The sequence below is a fragment of the Pseudophryne corroboree genome, chromosome 11 (genome assembly GCF_028390025.1).
Source record: "Pseudophryne corroboree isolate aPseCor3 chromosome 11, aPseCor3.hap2, whole genome shotgun sequence".
Classification (NCBI taxonomy): domain Eukaryota; kingdom Metazoa; phylum Chordata; class Amphibia; order Anura; family Myobatrachidae; genus Pseudophryne; species Pseudophryne corroboree.
In genome coordinates this window covers 66,708,336-66,715,956 of record NC_086454.1, presented here as the reverse complement: position 1 = coordinate 66,715,956, position 7,621 = coordinate 66,708,336, and the positions used below count along the sequence as shown (strand labels likewise).

The window sequence follows — 7,621 nt, the reverse complement described above, 5'->3', positions numbered from 1 at the left end:
CCTAATAAGTTTCTTTACAGAATTTCTCTCTTGGAAAGTGGTCATGCTATTGGCTTTGACGTCCGCAGGGCGGGTGTCGTAAGTGGTGGTTTTGTCTCACATGAGTATGTAGGTCGACAATTTGGCTCAGTTTGGAGAAACAGAGGATCTGTTTGTCTGGTATGTTCCCAGCATGGTTTGGGAGTCTGCATTATGCAGTCTGTTACACGCTGAGTCTGTGATGCGGTTTGGCATGTTTGCTCTACGGCTGGATTGCAGTCACCGAGGTTGATGGAGGTCCATTCTTTTGGGAAGATGGGTTTTTTTCTTGGGCGGATGCCCGAGGAGTCTCGGCGGTTCAACTTTGCAGAGTGGATTCTTGGTCGGGATCAAACGTTTTGCTGTGCTCTACAAGTTTGATGCCCTGTTTTTGGGGGCCTTTTGTTTGCTCGTTCGGTGCTGTAGAGTCATCCGCACTCTCCCGCCCGTTTGGGAGCTTTGGTATAAACCCCCATGGTCCTTTTGGAGTCCCCAGCATCCTCTAGGACGTATGAGAAAATAGGATTTTAGTACCTACCGGTAAATCCTTTTATCTTGGTCCGTAGAGGATGCTGGGTGCCCGTCCCAGTGCGTACTGTGTCTGCAGTTATTGCTCTTGGGTACACCCTGGTGGTGTCTTCTCTGTCAGGCGGTTGCTACTGTTGTTCATGCCATGGCATGCGGGGTCTTCTTTTTGCTGATGTGGACACACGGTTTGTGTTGCATATTCTCTCAGCATGTGGCTGTGTTTTGTTCATGCCGTTGGCTGGTATTCTACTGAATGCCACGTTTACAGTGTGTTTGAGGTGTGAGCTGGTATGACACTCACCGTGTTTATACAATAAATTCTTTCCTCGAAATGTCCATTTCTCCTGGGCACAGTTTTCTAACTGAGGTCTGGAGGAGGGGCATAGAGGGAGGAGCCAGTTCACACCCAGTTTAGGTCTTTATACCCCATGGTCCTTTTAAAGTCCCCAGCATCCTCTACGGACTAAGAGAAAAGGATTTACCGGTAGGTACTAAAAGCCTAAATAAAATATATATATATATATATATATATATATATATATATATATATATATATATATAGCAATAGAGGAATAGGCGCCCTTGGGATATACTTCCTCCCAATAATAAATAGGATTCAGCAGGAATCTCTAGACATGTATAAGTATATGTTTGCTCAATATTTTAGAGCGTAAAAATCACATTAACATGTTCCATATAAAATTTATTAAAACACAAGCAATGGTACAGAGAATTAAGTATCCATCCTGAACAATTGTACAGAGGACCAGTAGAATAACTTTTACAGACGTCTCCTTCTCCTTATAGCAAGTTTGGAGATTGGTGTAACAAATAGAAAAACGGTATATCTATAAGCGTAAAATAATTTATCAGAATATTCCACTAATTATACAAATACAAAAATAAAGAAATAAAAGATGGGAACATGTCAATAGATGAAAAAGGTACAGGAACATGCAAAAACAGAGCTGGATAATAAAGTGCAAACCTACACCAATCGGGAACACTTACTACAGTAAAGTACTTTCAAATAAGTTGACAATGAGTTACAAAGGTTATACACAGAAGAAAAGAGAAAGAAAAAAAGAAGAAGAATGAGAACATCAGAACATGTCAAGGAAACTTCATATGACATACCTTGAATGCTTGATAAAAATTGATAGAATGTCAAATGAATTAACAAATAGGCGTTCAGGATACTTGAATATTACCCACACATCAGTGGGATGTATAGATGAAAAATAGATTAGGCCTAATTAGGGAAATATTAGTTTTAGTAACTTTAAAACCACATGATATGTACATAATAACTGATTTATTAAATCAGTCTGCTGGTGAATGGGAACACATACCTTTTATTTCAAATGCTTGACTGACAAGTTCAAATACACAGGTCTAACAAGGGTTCATATAGATGTGTGACCTGATAAAATTATTGATATTAGCCAATTAGAGAGATAACCTTACTGGTCTACATAAACTCAAGAGGCTTACCAAGTATTCTCTAGAACATTAATAAAATGCAGAATTTTTATTTGATAGGGAATATCTACCAATCTATACAGCCTCAACCCAAATCTTAGATCCAAACATTTTTTTGTTCTAATTCACAGTAACATAATACAATAAAAAGAATGGGAATAATTACAGACCAATCAAAATAGTAAATGGAGCCATATTTAAGGGTGATGCCAACATAATATCACATAAAATAGTCCTTACCCTCCAGCAGATCAGCAGTGTTAAGCTCAGTTCCAGTGGAATGAAACGGTGTTCAAATTTTTACCCTTAAATAGGGGAAAGGTGATGACATCACTTCCCTTTAGTGCAGTGATTGGAAGTCAAATAAACTTGAAAAATACCTTTATTTATGGCATAATTAATTCTATATACCAACATTCATTAACCAGTTTATTCAGGGGACAGTACTTAACAAATATCCTTATATCTTATATAGATTTAAACATGAAAATCCTTAATTGATGAATGTATCCCATAATGCATCTATTTAGACCGGGACTAGGTGTTTCATGATTGACAGCAATGTTCACCAATAGAACCACTATAGGACCTATGATGTAAATTATATATATATAAACCTCTTCTAATGTGCACACTATTAAACTAAGTGAGTGATACTATCCCGCGGTGCTGGGACAAGGAGCACTAATGCTCCAGCGTTGCCTCAATAAGCGCTCCACAGGGCCAGAAGTGCCCTGATCGCGCCGGAGAGCAGAGCTTCCTGCGTTCCAGCGGTCCGCGACTTTGCGTTCCACCGGGCCGTGATGACGTTTCACGTCATGTGATCATACCTCGTGACTAGTGGACATGTGCTCCGGACGGCCAATAGACGTGTTCCCCTCTGTAACCTAGGAGACCGCTGTGGTTATAACTAGTGTGGTTGATATTCGTGAAGGACTATTATACAATATTATATAGATCAGAAGTGTAACTGATTATCAGTGTATACATACTTATCACTAAACTCATAACATCATTAGTGTGATATAAACTAATATACATATATTATTAGAGTGTAGAATGTATAGTTATTTATTAGACTCATAGAAACACCCCATAAATATTATGCTATTATTACCCCAAAAACCCCAATATCTCTAATAGTGATGAATGGAAATCTTATACTTATTAATCGTAATATCCTATCTAATAAGAACTACCTATCACCGTGTTAAAGCACCATCCTCAAAAATTGGCTCCATTTTTACAAGATGACATAAATTAGAAAAAGTATCTTGGTATTCAGAATTAAATAATTAGATAGGCACATATTACAAAAAGTACAAAAAATGAAAAGTATAAAATCTATACATGAACCCCTACAAGAATGCCACCATATCAATACTTTCATTTAGGCCAAAAGGGATAAGGGTATTCAATGTATAAATCCAAAAGGATTCACGCTGGGTTAACTGTCTATCCCTATCACCTCCTCTCTTATCTAACAAAATGTGTTCAACGACCGTAAATGAAAGACCTGAAACTTCAGAATTATGTTTCTCCTGGAAATGTGGTGGTAGGCTATGATTTTGGACCTTATTAGTAATATTTCGTAAATGCTCCTGTATTCTAATCTTGAGACATCTTTTAGTTTTACCTATATAAGAGAGTTTGCAACTACAGTCAATTTTGTAAACAACATAGTTGGTATTGCAGGTAACTATGGTCCTCAGCTTGAAGATACGTTTATACACACACACACACACACGCACGCACGCGCTGATAGGCGGCACTCACAAGTCTTACAACGGAGTGTTCTGACGCTGTTCGTCTGAATTATTCTCCGTTGTAAGACTTGTGAGTGCCACCTATCAGCGTGTATACATGATGGAGTTTCCAACTTCAAGGAGGGCACCCGAGCAATATTAATCTGGTCAGTCATGCGAGTGCCGACCTAATATTGTGTGTGTGTGTGTGTGTGCGTGTGTCCTGTGCACTTGTTTATATATCCTAATGGGGACAAGGGCCAGACAGCACACCAACACTGGCGGGACCTCCGACATGGTGGGGACCTAAAATGAGGTCCCCACGAGTCTGACCCTGGGAGGTGATAGAGGAGTCATGTCTCAACTACCCAGCATACAATTCTCGCAAGTCCCCAAGAATCACGTTTACCAGACTGGAATGGGTGTCGGTGTGTATGCAATGCAGAGTGTGTTTAAAGCAAACAGTTCCCCTGCAGCGCTGGGGAGCATTCCCCAAATAATCTCCGGTGCTGCTGTGCCACCGGGGGTGGCAGGGCGGCCTGCTTGCTCCTTCCCTGGTCCGCCCGGGGGCCGACGTGGACTCCCTGGCCGGGCTTAATAGTCGGGGGCGGGTCCACCGGGAGGGGAGGAGGGGCCGGAAGGCTTAAGCCTCGGGCTGTCAGGACGGCTGGAGCGAGTCCGGGCCTGGCCGCCTCCTCGTCCCGGCCAAATCAACCACAGGATAGCCGTGGAGCTCGGATAACAGCTCAGAGATCGGCATGGGCAGGGCCTTCTTGCATCCGATTTTGCCCAGGCAGGGCTCCAGGAACCGGGTCCCAAAAAGCAAAATCATTTGGAGCTCTGGTGAATGGGCGCGTGACAGGATAGCCGTGGAGCTCGGATAACAGCTCAGAGATCGGCATGGGCAGGGCCTTCTTGCATCCGATTTTGCCCAGGCAGGGCTCCAGGAAGCGGGTCCCAAAAAGCAAAATCATTTGGAGCTCGGATAACAGCTCAGAGATCGGCATGGGCAGGGCCTTCTTGCATCCGATTTTGCCCAGGCAGGGCTACAGGAACCGGGTCCCAAAAAGCAAAATCATTTGGAGCTCTGGTGAATAAGCGCGTGACAGGATAGCCGTGGAGCGGTCCCAAAAAGCAAAATCATTTGGAGCTCTGGTGAATGGGTGCGTGACAGGATAGCCGTGGAGCTCGGATAACAGCTCAGAGATCGGCATGGGCAGGGCCTTCTTGCATCCGATTTTGCCCAGGCAGGGCTCCAGGAACCGGGTCCCAAAAAGCAAAATCATTTGGAGCTCTGGTGAATGGGCGCGTGACAGGATAGCCGTGGAGCTCGGATAACAGCTCAGAGATCGGCATGGGCAGGGCCTTCTTGCATCCGATTTTGCCCAGGCAGGGCTCCAGGAACCGGGTTCCAAAAAGCAAAATCATTTGGAGCTCTGGTGAATGGGCGCGTGACAGGATAGCCGTGGAGCGGTCCCAAAAAGCAAAATCATTTGGAGCTCTGGTGAATGGGCGCGTGACAGGATAGCCGTGGAGCTCGGATAACAGCTCAGAGATCGGCATGGGCAGGGCCTTCTTGCATCCGATTTTGCCCAGGCAGGGCTCCAGGAACCGGGTCACAAAAAGCAAAATCATTTGGAGCTCTGGTGACTGGGCGCGTGACAGGATAGCCGTGGAGCTCGGATAACAGCTCAGAGATCGGCATGGGCAGGGCCTTCTTGCTTCTGATTTTGCCCAGGCAGGGCTCCAGGAACCGGGTCCCAAAAAGCAAAATCATTTGCAGCTCTGGTGAATGGGCGCGTGACAGGATAGCAGTGGAGCTCGGATAACAGCTCAGAGATCGGCATAGGTAGGGCCTTCTTGCTTCTGATTTTGCCCAGGCAGGGCTCCAGGAACCGGGTCCCAAAAAGCAAAATCATTTGGAGCTCTGGTGAATGGGCGCGTGACAGGATAGCCGTGGAGCTCGGATAACAGCTCAGAGATCGGCATGGGCAGGGCCTTCTTGCATCCGATTTTGCCCAGGCAGGGCTCCAGGAACCGGGTCCCAAAAAGCAAAATCATTTGGAGCTCTGGTGAATGGGCGCGTGACAGGATAGCCGTGGAGCTCGGATAACAGCTCAGAGATCGGCATAGGTAGGGCCTTCTTGCTTCTGATTTTGCCCAGGCAGGGCTCCAGGAACCGGGTCCCAAAAAGCAAAATCATTTGGAGCTCTGGTGAATGGGCGCGTGACAGGATAGCCGTGGAGCTCGGATAACAGCTCAGAGATCGGCATGGGCAGGGCCTTCTTGCATCCGATTTTGCCCAGGCAGGGCTCCAGGAACCGGGTCCCAAAAAGCAAAATCATTTGGAGCTCTGGTGAATGGGCGCGTGACAGGATAGCCGTGGAGCTCGGATAACAGCTCAGAGATCGGCATGGGCAGGGCCTTCTTGCTTCTGATTTTGCCCAGGCAGGGCTCCAGGAACCGGGTCCCAAAAAGCAAAATCATTTGGAGCTCTGGTGAATGGGCGCGTGACAGGATAGCCGTGGAGCTCGGATAACAGCTCAGAGATCGGCATGGGCAGGGCCTTCTTGCATCCGATTTTGCCCGGGCAGGGCTCCAGGAACCGGAAAAGCAAAATCATTTGGAGCTCTGGTGAATGGGCGCGTGACAGGATAGCCGTGGAGCTCGGATAACAGCTCAGAGATCGGCATGGGCAGGGCCTTCTTGCATCCGATTTTGCCCTGGCAGGGCTCCAGGAACCGGGTCCCAAAAAGCAAAATCCTTTGGAGCTCTGGTGAATGGGCTCGTGACAGGATAGCCGTGGAGCTCGGATAACAGCTCAGAGATCGGCATAGGCAGGGCCTTCTTGCATCCGATTTTGCCCAGGCAGTGCACCAGGAACCGGGTCCCAAAAAGCAAAATCATTTGGAGCTCTGGTGAATGGGCGCGTGACAGGATAGCCGTGGAGCTCGGATAACAGCTCAGAGATCGGCATGGGCAGGGCCTTCTTGCTTCTGATTTTGCCCAGGCAGGGCTCCAGGAACCGGGTCCCAAAAAGCAAAATCCTTTGGAGCTCTGGTGAATGGGCTCGTGACAGGATAGCCGTGGAGCTCGGATAACAGCTCAGAGATCGGCATAGGCAGGGCCTTCTTGCATCCGATTTTGCCCAGGCAGGGCTCCAGGAACCGGGTCCCAAAAAGCAAAATCATTTGGAGCTCTGGTGAATGGGCGCGTGACAGGATAGCCGTGGAGCTCGGATAACAGCTCAGAGATCGGCATGGGCAGGGCCTTCTTGCATCCGATTTTGCCCTGGCAGGGCTCCAGGAACCGGGTCCCAAAAAGCAAAATCCTTTGGAGCTCTGGTGAATGGGCTCGTGACAGGTTAACCGTGGAGCTCGGATAACAGCTCAGAGATCGGCATGGGCAGGGCCTTCTTGCATCCGATTTAGCCCAGGCAGGGCTCCAGGAACCGGGTCCCAAAAAGCAAAATCATTTGGAGCTCTGGTGAATGGGCGCGTGACAGGATAGCCGTGGAGCTCGGATAACAGCTCAGAGATCGGCATGGGCAGGGCTTTCTTGCATCCGATTTTGCCCAGGCAGGGCTCCAGGAACCGGGTCCCAAAAAGCAAAATCATTTGGAGCTCTGGTGAATGGGTGCGTGACAGGATAGCCGTGAAGCTCGGATAACAGCTCAGAGATCGGCATGGGCAGGGCCTTCTTGCATCCGATTTTGCCCAGGCAGGGCTCCAGGAACCGGGTCCCAAAAAGCAAAATCATTTGGAGCTCTGGTGAATGGGCGCGTGACAGGATAGCCGTGGAGCGGTCCCAAAAAGCAAAATCATTTGGAGCTCTGGTGAATGGGCGCG

General features: G+C 47.1%; 1 long non-coding RNA gene across 1 annotated transcript; it reads right to left on the bottom strand.

Moving 5' to 3' along the window:
• Positions 1-1,685: 1,685 nt before the first annotated feature.
• LOC134969937 (uncharacterized) lies at positions 1,686-2,299 on the bottom strand. The gene is made up of 3 exons (XR_010189574.1): positions 2,269-2,299; positions 1,899-1,969; positions 1,686-1,798 (listed from the first exon to the last, which is right to left on the bottom strand). It is a non-coding gene; the product is annotated as an uncharacterized LOC134969937 (long non-coding RNA).
• Between the last annotated feature and the right edge of the window lie 5,322 nt (positions 2,300-7,621).